At 44.7% G+C, this 20,341-nt stretch overlaps 1 long non-coding RNA gene across 9 annotated transcripts in view; it reads left to right on the top strand.

Annotated features, from left to right (window-relative positions):
- The window catches only part of LOC144340872 (uncharacterized), a 55,101-nt gene that overhangs the window by 23,002 nt on the left and 11,758 nt on the right, over nucleotides 1-20,341 (top strand). For 4 of the 9 annotated variants that reach the window (XR_013417379.1, XR_013417378.1, XR_013417374.1 and 1 more), the window contains one exon: nucleotides 3,289-4,970. The exons of 3 other annotated variants lie outside the window; for them this stretch is intronic. This is a non-coding gene — a long non-coding RNA (uncharacterized LOC144340872). Of the gene's footprint in view, nucleotides 1-3,288; nucleotides 4,971-18,890; nucleotides 20,321-20,341 lie in introns of those variants that run through there. 2 more of the 9 variants (XR_013417373.1, XR_013417376.1) reach the window with 2 other exon arrangements.

The raw sequence follows: 20,341 nt of genomic DNA, 5'->3' as shown, positions 1-20,341 counted from the left end.
CACAGACAGGACTAAAAGTTATATGTTGACTTTGGGCGCCATTTTACAGTGAGCCTTTCATAACCCATCTTCCAAGCATATTAAAATGTCAGCTCCATGAGGGCAACATTAATGTCGTTTATTGCTTTCTTCCCAGTGCCTAGAAGAGTGCGTGGCACACAGTAGTCATTCAGTAAACGGCGGAATGGATCCATTCCACTTCCTGAAGTGAAGAGCCAAATCGACACACATTTCCATCTGTGGAGTATCACAGTTTCCTGCAGTTTACTTCCACATACTTCACTCCACCAGTTAACTACCCCCTATATAAATCTGTGCAGTTTTCACTTAAGATGTAACTTTCTGGTGACCCCATAAAAAATTGGCAGAAATTCTCAGAAAGGATGATAATGTAATTGGTCTTGTGGGGGCTCCATGGAGGGATACATTTCACATTATTCATGTTTCCAGATGGGCTTCAGTCCCCAGGGCAGTCATTCCAGAACCCTTTCTCAGCGTTAAGTTTACTCCAAGAAATATAAATAGTGATTTAGGGCTTGATTGCTCCCACAAAAGGCGCCCCTGTTTTGGTGCAGGGTAGGAAGGGGGGCAGAGGAAGAGGCAGCTGGGAAGCCGAGTGAGGGGCCAGGCGCCCGCAGAGGGGCCACTGGGTGTGAGCCAGCAGCTGGTCAGAGTCTCTCTGGAGGATGAGGGTTTCATGGGTGGAGGCTGGAGGCTAGCTAGAGATGGGACTGTCCATGGTCAGGCAGTGCAGGAGGCTTTCAGCAGCAATAAAGCTTGGATGTGGGCATGCCAAGCTTGGAGGAGATATGGGTCCATTCCCATCCTTCTGAAAAAACAGTCTTCAAACACCACGGCTAGTGTCCAACGCTACTTAGCTCAGCTGGTTGGGGTGCTGAGCTACTAAAATTTTACTGTAGCATTTCTTGAACTCTTACTAGGCTCATATATTAACGCCTTCAACAAATATTTGTGTGTCAGCCTCTATGCTGAGGGCTGGGGATACAGCTATGAACAAGGATGTGAACTAAGTACTATTTCTTTACCAGTGAATTCTTCCGTTTCATAGGCCTCCGATTCTGGCCCTAGTCAGATATTTCTCAAATACCTGACGTTGTTTCCAAAGGGGTACATTCAGAGTAGCTAGATCAGAGCAGATGCTTCAAGAGTTCTCAACAATAGGTCAGTGGGACCTTGATATTCTAAGGACATAATGATCTAATTTAGACTGAAAATCATCTAGCCAAACACACACTAGCCATTTAATTCATGTAAGGCTCAATCAGATTGTCAGTATGAACCTGATAGGACAGAGTGTTCATTTTTGTAGTGAACAATATCCCGGCTTGCCTGGGTGGCTGCAAAGCCTTTAAACTGAAATCCTTGCTTTCCACTCTTGCTCTGCACAGCAGCCAAAGCATTTTATCAACCCTCCACCGGCTTCCTGTTGCAATTGGAATAAAATTCCATCTCCTTACCAGCATCTACGCAGCCCTGGAGTCTGGCCCCTGGTTGTATCTCTGACTTCTCTGGAAGCTGGTCCTGGCCTTGGAGTTGACCTGAAACTCTTTCCTGCCTTATCTTTTCTCGCCTGGCTCCTCATTATGCAGAGCTTTGTTCAAATACCTTCCCAGGGAGGTCCTTCCTGGCCAGTCTTTCTGCAGCAGTTCTGGACCTTCCCCAAGGCATCTCCTTATCTCCTTAGCATATTTCTTATTCTTCATAGCAGGAAAATTATAGCAATTTATAGCAATAAATATTTGTTGAGTGAATTAATATGTATCACACTTACTGAACACCCAAAGGTTTTCTGGGGATGTCTATAACAATTACCAGATTGCCAATGGTTTGACGGCACTTTATTTATTTATTTTTTTTACAGCCCACCCATAGCATATGATAGTACTCTATTTTATTTTATTTTATTTTATTTTTATTTTAAGAGACAGGGTCTCGCTATGTTGTCCAGGCTAGTCTTGAACTCCTGGGCTCAAGCAATCTTCCCACCTCAGCTGCCCAGAGTGCTGGGATTACAGGTGTGAGCCACCACTTTTAAAAAGGGCATGACAGCACTTTTTAAAATCATATTTGAAAACCTGGTACTTGACACAGAGCCCTAGAACCTAGTATTAACAAAGTGCTTAATTTTTGTTGTTGTTGTTACATTGACTCTCACTAAATTAACACCAGACCAGTGACTGGAAAAATCACATGTGACCAAAGAATCCCATTGATGGTGCCAGACAATGACCCAGGAAGAGGGGTTCATAGCAGCTGCTTGTTTCCTTACTGGAAATGCAGGGTGATAGCAGAGCTCAGGGAACATAGTGCCATCCAGTAAAAGAAACAGCTCATAGGCCGGGTGCGGTGGCTCACACCTGTAATCCCAGCACTTTGGGAGCCCGAGGCAGGCGGATCACCTGAGGTCAGGAGTTCAAGACCAGCCTGGCCAACATGGTGAAACCCCGTCTCTACTAAAATACAAAAATTAGCCGGGCATGATGGCGAGTACCTGTAATCCCAGCTATTTGGGAGGCTGAGATGGGAGAATCACTTGAACCCGGGAGGCGGAGGTTGCAGTGAGCTGAGATTGTACCACTGCACTCCAGCCTGGTGACAGAGTGAGACTCCATCTCAAAAAAAAGAAAAAAAGAAAGAAAGAAAAAGAAAGAAAGAGAGAGAGAGAGAGAAAGAAAGAAAGGAAGGAGGGAAGGAAGGAAGGAAGGAAGGAAGGAAGGAGGGAGGGAGGGAGGGAGGGAGGGAAGGAAGGAAGGAAGGAGGGAAGGAGGGAAGGAGGGAGGGAGGGAAGGAAGGAAGGAAGGAAGAAGGGAAGGAAGGAAGGAAGGCAGGCAGGCAGGAAGGAAGGAAGGAAGGAAGGAAGGAAGGAAGGAAGGAAGGAGCGAGCACATAACAGGGGCAGGGCTGTTTGCAGTGTGATGAAAGGGTAATGGTGCTGCAGTCTTGGGCCTGATGTCATATTGAGACTGGATGTCGGTAGGATGGTGCCCTTCTGTAATATGGTTGGTAGCAGCACTTGCTGAATTGACAGCCTCTCTGTTTAAAACTGACAAGGAGAAAATTAAAGTTTCCCCTGCTTTTCATGTCATGCATGAATAACCAATTGCTTGGCAGCTAGTTAAAATTCATATTTCCCTTGTCAGGTTTTTAGCGACTGTGAAGATCAGGTTAATGTAAGCCTTCCCTCCTTTTGCCCTCTTGGCTAACTAGCTAGTTATATTTGCATTTCTTTTTATATAAATCTTTTTTTTTTCCCTGTCCCTTTGACAGCACAGTATCAGAGATGGCATATGATCTTCAGATGTTCCATGCTGGAAAGCGTTTGCTCTTATATAAATATAAACAGAAAGAGACTGTCTTTCTTCGCATGGATCCAATCCTTTTAATGACTCCAAGTCAAAGGTTGTTTTTTCTCACCAACAAAAAGGATTTGTCAACTACCAGGCATCTGAGAGTTTTCTAATTCTGCTGGGGTGGGAAGTTCTAAACATTGTGACATAGACTGTTCTATTTGTATAGAGTCACTCACAGATCCTACACCATACAGTTCTATCATTGCCTCATGGAAAAGAAGACACCCTTCAACTTGAGCATGTTTTTGACACCTGTGAAACACCTGGTAATGCTAGCTTTCTACTCAGCTCTCTTCTCAGCTCTGTAGAACCATCACATCTCAGAACTGTGGAAAACAGAGAATCTTTCCCTCTCTTCAGTTGCGTCTTCTTGATCCACAACTTGCATAGAATTGGAGCTGAGAGTCACTGGCAGCTGTAGCCACATCTTCTCTCCAAATCACAGAGAAATAACTGAGCAGGGAATTAAGAGCTGTCTCTGGGTTGCACAAACAATGTCTCGGGAACATGCTGGCCACCGCTCTGTATGAGGAATGAGAACTGGAGCGCAGGATATGAATTTTTCTCACCCTCAAAAAACCCAGGAGAGATACCCTCCTAAGGTTTATAGGAAATTTGTTTCTGACCCAAGGGTCAGAGAATAGCTTACTATGAATTTTAATTAGCTCCCAAGTAATTGCTAATTCATCTCTGACTTTGGCAGGAAAAAAATTAAACGTTAAAGAAATGAATTTAGGAGGAAGACGTTTTTTCTTTATTTTCTTTTTTATATGAGCACAATCCTACAGCTGCTAAAGCCTAACAGAGAAGATGGTAAATAAACATGTGGGGCTAGGGGTGTTCATTTGCAGAACTTTCTGCTTGAAGAGGAGCCTGGAAAACTGCAGGACTCATTTTGGATTATAAATCTTTTTTAGTTTTTCTTGAGACAGGGCCTCACTCTGTCACCCAGGCTGGAGTACGATGGCACAATCTCGGCTCACTGCAACCTCCACCTCCCGGGTTCAAGTGATTCTCCTGCCTCAGCCTCCCGAGTAGCTAGGATTACAGGCACATGCCACCACGCCCAGTTAGTTTTTGTATTTTTAGTAGAGATGGGGTTCTACCATGTTGGCTAGGCTGGTCTCAAACTCCTGACCTCAGGTGATCCGCCCACCTCGGTCTCCCAAAGTGCTGAGATTACAGGCATGAGCCACTGCACCAGGCCTGGATTATAAATTTTTAATGCTGACAAAAGAGTTATCCTGCTACTGCCAGAAAGAAACTACACCAATTTTGCGATGCTGTGAGGCAAGGCACAGTGGGTGGCAGATGCAGAAGGAACAGGACACAGGAGGGCCTGTCGCACCATGCAAGTCACATGAAACCAAAACCAATCTAACTTGGGTTTGCGAAACTAAAGTCCCAGGTGTTCGACTCACCTCCTGCCCTTGTGGACTTCAGAGGATCCGTCTTTGTCCCCACCCATTCCTCTCATTTCCTCCCTCCCCAATTTTTTTCCCTGACATTTCTCTGCTCAAACTCACATTTTCTCTTATTTGATGTCTGCTACATATATAACATACAATATGTTTTAAAATGTATAGTTGAATCATCAAACATTGAAATTGAGCATTCTTTCTGGGTATTTATGCTGCCTGGCAGATAATGTCCATCTGTTCACTCAGCAGGCATTGCTGGTCACCTCTGCCCTTGTCTTTCTCTGTTGTCGAGGCTAAAGAGAGAAATTTTCAACTTCCCCAATTGCCCGTGGCTAGGTGGAACCCGAGGAGTCAGGTTCCTGCTTAAAAACCCAAGTACGGCTGGGCACGGTGGCTCACGCCCGTAATCCCAGCACTTTGGGAGGCTGAGGCAGGTGGATCACCTGAGGTCAGGAGTTTGAGACCAGCCTGGCCAATATGGTGAAACCCAATCTCTACTAAAAATACAAAAATCAGCTGGGCGTGGTACGGGTGCCTGTAGTCCCAGCTACTCGGGAGGCTGAGGCAGAAGAATCACTTGAACCCAGGAGGCGGAGGTTGCAGTGAGCCAAGATCGTGCCACTGCACTCCAGCCTGGGTGACAGAACGAGACTCCATCTCAAAAAAACAAGAACAAAAACAAAACAACAACAAAGAAACCAAATCATGTGTGATTTTTTTCAGGCCTGACCGAGTGCTATTCCAAAGGCATTACCCGTCAGGCCTCACGGGAAGGCTGCACAGCCAGTGCCACCTCCAAGGGTCTCCGGCAAGGGGTCAGGCTCCTCTGGCTGCTCCTGCCCTTTTGTGGATCTGCATTCCTAGTCCAGGTGCTCCGTTCAGAGGGCTTAGGGACCCTTAAGGAAAGATACTTTTCTTCACTCTGACTCAGTACTTTTATACTCTCAGCTTTTTCCCCTCTCACTACCCAAGTCCCCAGCCCCTGGTCTACAACCCTTCAGGGAGCCTTTGGTTTGGGGTTCCCTCAACAGTGAGACGACCCCCATAGCTCTGCTGATCCCCCTGACCCTCAACTGTATGGGTGCATCATTCTAAGGGGAAAATGAAGCAGGGGAGCTCAGCGCTGCCTCCAGTGTTAGCCTCTTGCTTATACTACTGCAGTGAGGGATTAAAGTCTTCGCTATTACTTCCATTTGGGCTTGTTGTAGCTTCAAGTGGCTACTCTAACACCTGACAGCTCAGCTCTCTTCCAGCTCTACTGAGCTCATGACAGAGACATGCAATGCAATTTGGGGCAATTTAATCTAAGAGGAATTCAGCTGCATGGTTATATAGGGGCACGGGTGGAGAATAAATGACATTCTGCCTAAAATACAGGTGTGATGACTGGAGACGCAGAAGCCATTCCATTATATGAACATAACATGATAAGCCAAGACCCTAAAGATGCTGAAAAGGGTCAAAAGTGCTTGGGTTTTTGTTTTGTTTTGTTTTGTTTTGAGGCAGTGGTCTCACTGTGTTGCCCAGGCTGGTCTCAAACTCCTAGCCTCAGGCCTCAGCCTCTCAAAACTGCTAGGGTTACAAGTGTGAGCCACTGCATGAGACTGGGCTGTTTTTTGTTTGATTTGGTTTTTTTAGGGACAGGATCTTGCTCTGTCATCCAGGCTAAAATATAGTGATGTGATTATAGCTCACTGCAGCCCCAACCTCCTTGGCTCAAGTGATCCTCCCACCTCAGCCTCCCAAGTGGCTGGGAATACAGACATGCACTACCACACTAATTAAAAAAAAAAGAGTTTAGTAGAGACAGAGGTCTCCCTATGTTGCCCAGGCTGGTCTCGAACTCCTGACCTCAAGTAATCCTCCTACCTTGGCCTCCCAAAGTGTTGGAATTACAGGCGTGAGCCACCGTGCCCAGTACTGTCTGGGTTCTTAATAACATTGTTGAGCCATTGCCATAGCCTTGGGATATTGCTCTTTGTACTTTTTCTTATGCAAGAAAAATAGATTCACAAGTTATTTGACTCTCTTCCCATCAAAAGGAAAAGTCTAATTCTTTTTCCCTTAATTATGGATCAGCTTGAGCTTGTTCCTTCTAACAAACGGAAGATAGCAACATGCTAGAGCAATCACATGGAGGAAACTCAAAGGGATAAATGCCCAAGGGGTCCCAGCTGTTCTAGCCCCCAGACATTTGAATCTACTCAGGCACCAAGTAAGCAGGTGAACAGCCTTCAGATGATTGCAGCCCATTCCCAGCTGAAGCCAAGTGGAGCGCAGATGAGCTGCCCCTGCTGAACCCTGCCCAAATTGCAGATTTGGAAGCAAAATGAATATTGTTTTAAGCCACAAATATGTGAGTGTTTTGTTACATAGTATAAGGGGCCAGAACAGCTCTACCAATGTAAATTATAGTCAGATATGTTGCTATTTATAACCAAAGCATTCCTAACATAAATGTTGCAACATTAATAAGCAGAAAAAAGTGTAATAATCTTATCAAGGTAATACAAGATACTTGTTTAGTATAACTACTTTCATGGCAAGCCTCAATTTCATAAACTAACAACTTCAAGTACAACTTGGACCTAATGGGCAGCTTTTTTTTTTTTTTTTTTGAGACAGGGTCTTGCTCTGTCACCCAGGATGGATCACAGTGGCACAATCGTGGCTCAGCGCAGCCTCAAACTCCTGGGCTGAAGTGGTCCTCCTACCTCAGCATCCTGAGTAGCTGAGACTAAAGGCAGGGCCCTACCATGCCCAGCTAATGTATAGTTTTTTGTAGAGATGGGGCCTTGCTATGTTGCCCAGGCTGATCTCGAGCTCCTGGGCTCAACCAGTCCTCCAGCTCAACCTCCCCAAGAATTGGGATTATAAGCATGAACCACCACTTTTGGCCTCTGCATAGCATCTGATAGAAAACATAAAGCTGATACTATAAATTTTACATTAACAGATTTCTATAATTAAAAATCTTGGCTAGATTTTTTTTCCTTTACCTTTTTTTTTTTTTTGAGACGGAGTCTCGCTCTGTCACCCAGGCTGGAGTGCAGTGGCCAGATCTCATCTCACTGCAAGCTCCGCCTCCCGGGTTCACGCCATTCTCCTGCCTCAGCCTCCCGACTGAGGCTTGGACTACAGGCGCCCGCCACCTCGCCCGGCTAGTTTTTTGTATTTTTTAGTAGAGACGGGGTTTCACCATGTTAGCCAGGATGGTCTTGATCTCCTGACCTTGTGATCCGCCCATCTCGGCCTCCCAAAGTGCTGGGATTACAGGCTTGAGCCACCGCACCCGGCCTTTTTTATTTTTTATTTTTTTGAGACCGAGTTTTACTCTTGTTGCCCAGGCTGGAGTGCAATGGTGCAATTTTGGCTCACTGCAACCTCTGCCTCCCGGGTTCAAGCGGTTCTCCTGCCTCAGCCTCCTGAGTAGCTGGGATTACAGGCATGTGCCACCACGCCTGGCTAATTTTGTATTTTTAGTAGAGACGGAGTTTCTCCATGTTGGTCAGGCTGGTCTCGAACTCCCAGACTCAGGTGATCCGCCCTCCTCGGCCTCCCAAAGTGCTGGGATTATAGGCATGAGCCACCGTGCCTGGCCTCTCTGCTCCTTTATTAGTAGAGTTAATATCCATTCATTGGGCACTTGCTATGTGCTAGGTGCTAAGGACACAATAGTGAACAAGACTAGTCACCTAAGATCCTTGTCCTAATGAAGCTTACCTCCTGCTGGGGGAGGGAACATGATAAAAATGCAGACAGGTATGTCAATATAATAATTTCAGATCGTAATGTTGTGAAGAAATTAGTGTGGAATATATGGGGGAGATGGGGAACAGATAGTTTTGCCTTTAGTTAAAATGTCAGGGAAGACATCTCTAAAAAAAAAACATCAGAGATGAGACCTGGGTGATGAAGGGAGCCAGCCATGGGAAGTTCTGGGGTAGAAGTGCTTCAGACTAAGGGAATAGCCAGTGCAAAGGGCCTGTAGCCAGAATAAGGTTGGTAGAGTCCAGAACAGAAAAAAATAAATAAATAAATAAAGTGGGGACAAAGGGTGGGGTGGGGGAGATGGTATTAAGTGAGAGAAGGGGAGCATGCAGGACCCATATCCCTTAGGTCCTTGTAGGCCATAGTAAAGAATCTGGATGTTATTTTTGTAAGTGCAGTGTTAAAGGTAGTGACAGGATATGATTTGCACTTTTAAAAGATCACACTGTGGAGAATGGAGTGCAGAGGGGCAAGAGTTGAAGCAAGGAGACCGGTTAGAAGGCTGCGGCAGTAATCAAGAAGAGATGATTACGGCTTGATTACACATTGGCAATGGAGGTGGTGAGGAGCTCTGAGATCTGGGATAAATTGAGACAAAGCTTGAAAGAGAGCTGATGGAAATTGCCAATAGAGTGCTGACAGATTTCCACATTGACTAGAAAGGCAAATTATTAATTTCTGTGAATCTCAGTGGTTTTGTCATCATTTGAGTGTACCATCCGGTTGTCCCCTGAGCCTACGTGTATGGTATTTGGAGGATAAATAGAAGGAGCACAAGGATGCAGACACTAAGAGTTTAAAGCTGAAGCCAGGCATGTCCTGTGCATTATTCCAAGCAGGTGTTGTTAATTAATGCCCCTCTCTGGCTGTATGGCAACAAGCTGTAGAGTCCCCTTCTGGGGCCATCCCTCTAGCTCTCAGTTCCTTTTGTTCCAAATCAGAGCACTAGGATTTGGGTTACTTAGGATCTCACATGAATCATTCTTGGGGAACTAAGGGCAGGGTAATGAATGCTACTAATTAGCCTGCTAAGTATTCTCTGTAACTAGAGGATATTTGGTTGCAACTAGAAAGCTGAGGTAATTATCTCTTTATTATGTACAAATCTTATTTACATGAGCCACATGGGCATTTATGACCGATTAGCTCAGATAAATGGACATCCAGGCTAATGACAACATCACAGATTCATTCTCTGTAGAATACTTCTGTTTTAGGGCTGTAAACTGTATTCCTTGTAGTATGAGGTGGCCAGCAAGTCTGGAAACACAGATAATACTATTTTTATTATGTACGATTTATAAACCATTCATTATGCTTTTACCTGTATTTCAAGAATTTGGTGGCCACCCTGGAGACACTTCTTGGGATATCTTTACCAAAATTCAACATACTAGCTCTCAAACCATTCTACCTTTCTGAGATGCACCCCATCCACAGAAGTGGGCTTCTAGGGACTCTGCCCATGTGAGTGACTCACCTACCTGGCCTCAGGTGATTGGACAACAGCTGAACACTTGATTCAAGCAGGACCAATCAGATTCCTTCTCCCAGAAGTAAAAATGGAGAGACAGACACAGAGTCTGTGAATGTCAGAACAATCACCTCTAAACTTGCTGGGGTAGTTCAGCCATATTCAGCCTTGTGGATAAACAAGCAGAGAAAGCAGGACTCTGGTGTCAGAGAATGAGGTAGATGTGCAAAAAAAGTGGAGGAGAGATGAACCAAGAGCGCATCTTGGGAATGCGTATGCTTTTTCATTCTCAACTTTGCCCTTCCTAAGGTCTGGCTGCACTCCTGCGTTTGGTTCCTCAACACACTTTTGTATACTTATACCGAATTTCCCCTTTGTGCCTAAGTGGAGTCCAGCTGGTTTCTGTCACTTGCCACCCAAGAGTCTTAACTAATATGACTTTAGATCTTGTCCACAGTCTTCCCAGCCATTGGTCATGAGGGGCAGGAAGGAATACATAGATAAGTATTAATCCGCTGTCACTGAAGTGGAAACAATTTAAGAGAATCCTCTTCTAGAATGATGCCAATACTATCATCTGTAAACACGAGGGGCAGTTGCATCCCGTCCTGCAGAGCAAGGAAAGCTCCCCTTTCTATTCCAGAATCGACATTTTTCTATTAGAAAAGAGTTTCCCTGAGGTACTGACAGAGGAATCTGCTCTTTGAAAAACAATTTCAAATCCTTATACTCCAGCAGATCTGCACCAAATGAAAAGTTGGCCTCAGATATCCGTGGCTGAAATGTCCTCAGAAATTGTTTGCACTGTCCTTTACTAAAACTAACTCTATCAAGTATAACCAAATAGACTTGCTTTCCCGGTCTTGGTTCTATGTACAATGCCACCAAACTGCATTTTATTTGATGAAAAAGGTGATGTTTCCAGTTTCAAATGGTTAGCAAAAGGTGTGTAATGTCCCTTCTTGTGTTTAGCTATTAGGGTGAGCAAAAAGTATCCCCCCAAAATGGTAAAAGACTTTAAATATAACAAGCAATGCAAGAAATAAGGAAAGTAAAAGGCTAGGCTGGGCACAGTGACTCACACCTATAATCCCAACATTTTGGGAGGCTGAGGCAGGAGGACCACTTGAAGTCAGAAGTTGGAGACCAGCCTGGGCAATATGGCGAGACCTCATCTCTATAAAAATAAAAAATTAGCCAGGTGTGGTCGCATGCAACTTTTGTCCTAGCTGGTTGGGAGCCTGAGGCAGGAGAATCTCTCAAGCCCAGGAACTCAAGGTTGCAGTGAGCTATGATCGCACCACTGCACTCCAGCCCGGGCAACAGAGTGAAACTCTGTCTCCAAAAATAAATAAATAAGCTATATTTTTAAAACAAGAAAAAAAATAAAAAACGCTAACTACGCAAATAGCACCACCGGAAGCAGTGGGTGCAGGGCAGATCAGGAGGCAAATTCCTTGAGGGCAAGGGCCCTTTGCCCCAGAGCCGAGCACTTTGCCTGGAATAGAACAGGAAATAAATGTTTATAGAGTAAACCGATTGTAAGAACACATGATTGAAAGCATTGATAAAATGAAAGCCAGAAAACTATATTACCCATAGATAATAGGACACAAATTGGTTGCTGTCAAATTTAAAGTATTAAATCCTCCTGAATTTGCCCACCCAATTAGAATCTGATGTAGCCTCTGGCTACAAAAACTAAGATTCTAAAAGCTCATCAGGCTCCTGCAGTTACTGTTTTGTTTTTTTTTTTTTTTTTTTTTTTGAGATTGACTCTGTCGCTCAGGCTGGAGTTCAATGGCGAGATCTCGGCTCACTGCAACCTCCACCTCCCGGGTTCAACCAGTTCTCCTGCCTCAGCAGGCGTGCTCAAGTGATCTGCCCTCCTGGGCCTCCCAAAGTGCTAGGATTGCAGGTGTGAGCCACCTCTTATACTATTTTGATTACAGGTGTGAGCCACCGTGCCCGGCCACTGCTCTTGTACTATTTTGAATATAGGCCGGCCGCGGTGGCTCATACCTGTAATCCCAGCACTTTGGGAGGCCGAGGAGGGTGGATCACCTGAGGTCAGAAGTTTGAGATCAGCCTGACCAACATGGAGAAACCCCATCTCTACTAAAAATACAAAAATTAGCTGGGTGTGGTGGCGGGCACCTGTAATCTCAGCTACTCAGGAGGCCGAGGCAGGAGAATCTCTTGAACCCGGGAGGTGGAGGTTGCAGTGAGCCGAGATCGTGCCATTGCACTCCAGCCTGGGCGACAGAGCAAAACTCCGTCTCAAAAAATAAATGTTTTTAAAAGAATATTGATATAAGTCACAACCCGAAGACCCCAACCTCCCCACTGCATATGTGACTGGGGAGTTCACTGTGGACTCTTTCTACGTGACCACTCTCGAGATCTTAATGGCTGCTGTACTTGGGCTGCCGGACACCATAAAGGACAAGACTGAAAGATTCACCTCCAACCTGGTGTTTGCAACCTGAGGCCAGTCCTGTCACAGGTCACAGGGAACCACTGCCACCCCTTTTAATTACAGTGTCTGGAAGAAGGGGCCGAACCCCTTCGGATTTGGAGAAAGCTTGGTTTCTTTATCTTGTTAACAACAACTTATCCCAGCGCTCCAGTAATTACAGACCCATTCCTGAAGCAATCACATTGCTTATTTGAAAGAAAGACTATTTCCTTTCCCTAATGAATGTGAACAGTCCCCCAGAGCCTAAAGGTATGGGTATGAATGCCCCACTGTAACAATAAAAAACGATTATAAATAAAGACACAGAGCTGCTCTGTTCTTAAAAATCACCGCATGATCAATTAGAAAGACTTGCATGAAGATGGGACTCACGAGATTTTGTTTTAATTATTCTGCCTGAAGGAAAACGATACTTTGCTCTTTGCTGGCACCATTGTACAGAGAAGTTTAAAGAGACTTTGAAAACAGGATCCTGCTCATCCTTTTCAAACCACAGGCAAACACAGTTGCCCTTATTTTTTGAAAGGGGAAACTGAGGTGTAGACAGATGAGTGTTTTCTGTGTTTAGCCAGGCTATTTACAGACTCATATATCATCATATCCAACATGTTTTTTATGTCTCTCCCCTACTCAGCTGTTCTGATCATTGTATTTGAAAACTCACCAAAAAGGGGAGAAATTAACAAAAGTCTATAGAGAAGGTGAGCTTTTACTTTTATAAGCTGCCAACTTCTTAAAATAATTTTAAAATGAGGCGTGTGTGTGCGCCTGCGTGTGCATGTGTGCGCGCGCGCACACACACAGACACGTTTGAGTATCCCTTGGTGTTGGGGTCAGGAAATAGTAAGGATAGAAAGATAGGAAGAGGTGAGGGCACTTCACTGCAGCCCCTGAACCCGGGAGTACCTGCCCCTCCTTGAAGGCTGCAGCCTAGTAGCCAGAGGGCCTGAGATATAGCCAGTGACTAGGGCTGGAGTAGCGAGGTTGATGAAAAATCATCTACTTTATAGTTCTGTCAGACCAGGGTACCCTTGGAATGAAATCTTTTAGAACTTGAAAAAATATCCACTTACTAGTGAATACAGGACCCCCAGCTGAGACCTACTGCTGCCCAGGATGGCAGTTTATAATTAATATTTCATCAGGGGTCAAGCTGCAGACCACCAAGAAGGCCCTCTGAGACCATACTGAAAAATAAACTTGTTACTCTTTGCCAGTTTTTAAAAAATAAAAGAGGGAATCCGTTTGAAATTCATAGATAGGAGTCTGCAACTGCAAAATTTCCAATAAGATCAACTAAAAATTCCTGAGGAGCCTGAATATTTATATTTCCAGAGATTCTTTACTGCAGTATCAGTACTTCTTAGATGGGTTTCTTGTTCGTGGATGGCAAGTGCCTTTGCACTGCTTCTTTGTACAATTCTTAGCCACATGACTTTCCTCAGGAGTTGACAGAGCCCCCCACCCTCCCCCTCAAAAAAATTCAGAGGTGCCTTATTTCTGCTTTCTTTTAAAGGAAGAGAACAAAAATTATTTGAAAGGGTTTCTGGAATTTGACTATCTATATGATTTGACCGTGTTAAGTGAATCAACTAATCACATTGACCAAATCACTAGCTAATTCAGTAAAGCAATCAGCTTAACTAATTGTCCAGCTGATGATCAAATCAATGAACTGGTCTTGTTTTGGATCTTTGGTTTTTCATTTGCTTTGTTTTTGACATTGGGTAGGCACAGCTCAAGTTGTGCAAGCTAGACATTCTTGCCAATGATTATAGAAAAGAAGTGGATAATATACTTAAAAATGTGAGAATCCATATGGAAAACAGAACTTCATTAAAGAATTAGATGGAATTAAATGGGTTAAGCTCATCAGAAAAAAAAAAAAAATTAAAGGAAAGGGCTATTCTTACCAGGGAATGAAGTCTCTGCAGAAATTGATTATGCAGAGGGTCCCTTTGGGCCTTGGAACAATTAGCTCTCAGAAAATTAGAGGACAGCCTTTGGCTTCTGGGGATTCGAATGTAACAGGTGTCTGCTGTCCCTTAGGAAACTGTTCACTCCTTCTAGCTGCTCATTTTTTGGCTGCCTGCCCCTGCAGGGTAAACCCAAACCCTTGAGAGTTGAAGATTTTGAATCATAGAGAACCCGAATAATTGGATTCTTGGAAGGCATTACTTTTGCAAGATTCCGCCACAGATGTACTTCCTGGGGTGTTTTCTGTGATAGAAAAAAAAAAAAAAATTCCCTTCTCCTACTGAGAAAAGATAAGAACTAAGATGCCATATTTCCTAAAGTGGGTAATGGAGAGCAGACAGTATTTTTTTCTGTCCCCGTACTTAGGACAGCATGAACACTGGGGGAGGTGACTGGGCCTCTATCTTTCAGATACCTGAGAAAAGTGAAATGTGATCTCTGTGGTGATCAGGGTAGAGTTATTAGGCATGGACAGAAAGCATGGAGTGCACAAATGCCTTTGTGCAAAGGAGAGTGATTTTCTCATTTTACCTGCTGAAAAAGAGTAGAGGTATTTACGCCAGGACAGGTGTTATCAAACAGACGAAGGACAATCTGACAGAGAGTTAATTAAGGATCTTGAGCGTCAGGAGCCAGAGAAAGAGAGATCTCACGTAGAAGGCAGGTATGGGAAAGATAAGTCCGAGACGGAGGGTGAGTACTTTTCCCACAAAGGGGAGGCAGCACATTCTTGCTTCAGGGTGAAGGATACAACACATTCTGAAATGAGGTTTGGGATAGTGTGTATTTTTAGCTGTTGCTGTGAAAATTCCTCCTATGGAGAGAACCATCTTTGGGGAAATTGCCTCTCCAAGTCTCCCTGGGTAGGGGCTAAGCCTCCAGGGTTTGGCTAGGCCAAGGCCCAGCTCTCAGAGGCCAGAGTGAGGTGAGGCTGCCTATAGAGGATGGAACTTGGGAAGAAGGGGAAGAAAGAGATAGAAAAAGGCTTCCGGAGGGACCTGTGTGAAATGACTGGGTCTATGCAGGATGTGACTCCTCTCTGTGGCTCTTCAACTCTTCGTAATAATCAAACTGACAACATGTTGGGTGGAAATCGATTTTTTTTTTAAACCAGTGAAATTGGGCCCCGGGAGTGGAACAGAGATACAATGTGTGGATGTAGGATCTGGAGCAGACGGCCTCTAAAACTATGTCTATGCTAGGGGCACAGGAACCATGGTGGGCCCCACCTGATGTCGGAGTTTCAGAGTAAAACAAAGTGAGGCTTTGAGAGTGTTTGCTGAATTTTATTATGTGGTTGCCGAGATCAACACACAGCAGAAGAGAGAACCACTTTGCAATATAAAAATCTATATTCAGGCCGGGCATGGTGGTTCATGCCTGTAATTCCAGCAGTTTGGGAGGCCAAGGTGGGAGCATCACCTGAGGTCAGGAGTTCGAGACCAGCCTGGCCAACATGGTGAAACCCCGTTTCTACTAAAAATACCAAAATTAGCTGGGCATGGTGGCGGGCGCCTGTAATCCCAGCTACTTGGGAGGCTGAGGTAGGAGAATCGCTTGAACCTGGGAGGCAGAGGTTACAGTGAGCCACTGCACTCCAGCTTGGACAACAAGAGCAAAACTCCGTCTCAAAAAAAAAAAAAAAAAATCTATCTTCAGTGGTGATTCTTATTTAAGTGTACACATTGGCACTTTTTTATTTTGAGGGAACTACGGTAGTATCTATCAAAACTTAAACTAGGAACAACCTCCAACTCAGTAATTTCACTTCAAGGAGTCTGCCTTATAGAAACACTCAAATATGTGTACAAATATGTAAATGCAAGGGGGTTGTTTTGAAGCATAACTTGTAAAAGGAAAAACTTGGAGACAACCTGATGTCCATAAATAGGGAAATCAAATTGATTATTATACAATTATATGGAAAGATCTCCAGTATACTGATAATTTTTTTTAATTGGGGCAAAATTTACAGAACATAAAATTAACCACAAATCATTTTTAAGTGTACAATTCAGTGACACTTACTACATTCATAGTGTGCAACTGAGTCAGCCAAATGCCTAGGCAGATAAGAAGGCGTCCCCAGAGACTCTCCAACCCGCCCCACAAGCGTTTACATCGGATGCTTTCGCGCAGATGAGGGAACCGCCCGGGGCTTGTCTGGGCATGCCCACAGTGGACGGGAGCTCGACCTGCGCACTGGGGGAAGTGGGTGGAGCCATGGGGCATTCGCGCCCTACCCAGGGGAGGAGCCTGCTCTCTCCAGTTCCTGTGTGGTGGCTTGGGGTTCAGTGTGGAGGGCGTGTTGCAGGACTCCATCTCACTTTGCTGAGTTTTTTTTTTTCCTTTTTTTACTTTTTGCCCAGTAAAGTCCTGCTCTACTCACTCTTCAATGTGTCCGCGTGGCTAAATTTTCCTGGTCGTGTGACAAGAACCTGGGATATAGCTGAACTAAAGAGTAAGGTTCTACAATACAACCATTACCTCTGTTTAGTTCCAAGACGTTGTTATCACTCCAAAAGGGAGCCTCATACACATTAAGCAGTCACTCGTCATCACTCTTGAGAAATGATTTTTGAATATTTGAGACAGGGTCTTCCTTTGTTGCCCAGGTTGGAGTGCAGTGGTGCAATGATAGCTTACTGCAGCCTCAACCTTTCAGGCTGAAGTGATCCTCCCACCTCAGCCTCCCAGAGTAGCTGGTATTACAGGTGTGTGTCACCATGCCCAGCTAATTTATAAATTTTTTGTGCAGTTAGGGTCTCACTATGTTGTCCAGGCTGGTCTGGAACTCCTGGCCTCAAGCCAGGAGTTTCCCAAAGTGCTAGGACTATAGGTGTGGGCTACCACACCTGGCTGAGAAATGATTTTTCTTTTTTTTTTTTTGGAGACGGAATCTTGCTGTGTCACCCAGGCTGGAGTGCAGTGGCGCGATCTCAGCTCACTGCAAGCTCCACCTCCCAGGTTCACGCTGTTCTCCTGCCTCAGCCTCCCGAGTAGCTGGGACTACAGGCGCCCGCCACCACGCCCGGCTAATTTTTTGTATTTTTTTAGTAGAGACGGGGTGTCACCGTGTTAGCCAGGATGGTCTTGATCTCCTGACCTTGTGATCCGTCCTCCTTGGCCTCCCAAAGTGCTGGGATTACAGGTGTGAGCCACTGCGCCTGGCCGAGATATGATTTTTAAATGTCAGAATAATATGAACAGTGTCATCCTATATGTGTATGAAAACCCTCCAAACATGTCCTGTGTTTCCTTTTACTGACAGAAGCGTTGTAGAATAGTGGTTCTAGGCAGAGCTCCAGAGCCAGGCCACCTGGCTTTCAAATCCTGGCCCTGACACAGACCAGCTGTGCATCACTGGGGGTGTGTTTAGCCTATCTGTGCCTCTGTTTCCACAGGTGTAAATTGAGCATAATAGTAGTGCCTATAGAGTGGTTGTGAAGAGGAAATCAGTGAGGACAAGCCTAATACAGTTACTGTTTAGTCTACTTACTTCTGTGTTTGAAATTTTCTTTTTTAAGTCAAAATCATGGGCAAATAAACCTATTGCCAGTGTAGGTAGCAGGTGCATGGAACACACATTCCTAGACCACTCCCTTTCAGGATACCAACTGAGGGCTACCCCAACTCAGTGCTTGCCTCTTGCTTAAAGCAAAGGCTGCAGGGAGGATGCACATTTTCATGCCAGCACAGAGCACCCTTTAAATCTCCTCAACAGCGTGGCAGAAATGTAGGCTTTAAAGAGCAGCAAAATCCTGACTGACAAGATTCAAGGGAAGTACCTGATCAGAGAAGTGCAAGTACAAGATTCAGGGAAGTACCTGAAAATGTAAGTTTTAGAACTTACATTTAACTCAAGGGCCAGCAGGTATTTCAGAGAGCAAGAGGGAGGGTCTCTGTGAAGCTGAGATACCCAAAGAAGAAGGAACAGAGGGAAGAAGGAAGGAAGGGAAAAGAAAGAAGGAAGGAAGGGAAAAGGAAGAAGGAAGAGGGGAAGGAAGGGAGAAAAGAAGAGAAGGAAGAAGAACGAGAAGGAGGAAGGAAAGAGAAAGGGAGGAAGGAAGAAAGAGAAGGAAGAAGGGAGAAAGGGAAGAAGGAAAGAAAGGAAGGAGGAAAGGGAAGAAGAAAGGGAGGAACAAAGGAAGAGGGTAAGAAAAGAAAGAAGGAGGAAGAAAGGAAAGAGGAGAGAGAGGGAATAAAGAAGGAAGAGGAAACGGAAAAAGGGATGAAAATAAGTTAGGATGAAGGAAAGGAAGAAAAGACAAGGTGAGGAAGTATAAGGAAACAGGTGGGCCCCAGCCCTGCTGTGATCTCAGGCCTCGGCTCTAAAGGGTTCAAGTAAAAACAAAGCACAGGCAAAGCCTTTCTTTTTTTTTTTTTTTTTTTTCTAGATGGAGTCTCTCTCTGTCACCCAGGCTGGAGTGCAGTGGTGTGATCTCGGCTCACTGCAACCTCTGCCTCTCGGGTTCAAGCGAGTCTTCTGCCTCAGTCTCCGGAGTAGCTGGGACTACAGGTGCGCACCACCACGCCCAGCTAATTTTTGCAGTTTTAGTAGAGATGGTGTTTCACCATATTGGCCAGGCTGGTCTTGAACTCCTAACCTTGTGATCTGCCCGCCTCAGCCTCCTAAAGTGCTGGGATTACAGGCATGAGCCACCGCACCTGGCCAGCAAGGCAGAGCTTTCAAACAAAAAATCAAGGGAGAACTAAGAGAAGGATTTGTGATTTCAATTTTTTTCTACTCAGTCCTAATCTACATGGAGGTCAGAAACTGGACAATACAAAGCTGCCATGAATCAAGGAAGGAGCAAGCCCAGCCGCTGCCAAGCTCTCACATTCCCGGGTGCTTTCCAGGATGCCCCTCCAGGGTGCGAGTGGTGGCCCACCCCCAGGGGTGCCTGCAGAAACTGCTACAAGGGTGATCCCCTGAGAAACATTTCACTTTGTTTCTGAATCGGAACACATCCCCCAGCGGACTTGGGGCTGCTGGACTGCCAGGGGTTTGCAAATATTTACCAAGGTTTGGAGGCAGTGAACACAAAGCTCAGGTCCAGCCAATTTCTTAGCAGAAGGCGGAAATGCAAGTACGGAATTGTCTTGCAGAAAAACGCAGTTTTGAACTTCTGTCTTTTCAAAGACAATATTTTAAAACTCAAATGCTACGAAACTACCAGATAATGAGGTAGTTAGATGGAATTTTGCTAGCATATATTTGCAAATATTTTAAGAATGCTTTATCTACTTCTGTTGATTTAATGAAGTGATTGAAAAGGGTTAAGCCGCGTTTGGCATCTTCAAAATGGCGATTTTGCTTCTGATAACTTTCCAGAAAAATTAAAGGTGTTGTGAAGGATAAATTATAGTTTGATTCGAGTCGTCTTGTTAAAATGTCATTCCTCTTTCTCAGCAACCTACTTCCCGTCTCATTAAGCCAGTTGACTGGATAGGTCTAGACAATTATGACGATGATTTACTAGCTTCATGCTCAGTTGTCACTGGGAGCCGAGGGATGGGGGAAGGGAAGTCACATTCCCATCTTAGGTGTCTCTTAGAGGGACAATCAAGTCCTCAGCTGTAGCGTTAAACACAGCAATATAAAGCAGAGACACAGTAAAGCATTTTCACTGCTCTTATGAGCTGAGATATGAAATGAGATTTATTTGCAACAATCTGATAGAGAAAATTGAGCCCTGAGAATTGATGTCCTAGAAAGGCTTTCAAGTCAGCCAGAAGTTACTACAGGACGTGAGTCACACAGCAAAATATCAAAGAGTTGGAGGAGAAAAAAAAAATTGAGCTTTGACATTTTCTGCAGCCACTGTTAAAGAAATTGACCAATGTG

This window comes from Macaca mulatta, chromosome 5 (genome assembly GCF_049350105.2).
Source record: "Macaca mulatta isolate MMU2019108-1 chromosome 5, T2T-MMU8v2.0, whole genome shotgun sequence".
NCBI classification, from domain to species: domain Eukaryota; kingdom Metazoa; phylum Chordata; class Mammalia; order Primates; family Cercopithecidae; genus Macaca; species Macaca mulatta.
Note: the sequence above shows the minus strand (reverse complement) of the source record. Positions and strands in the feature narration are given on the sequence as shown.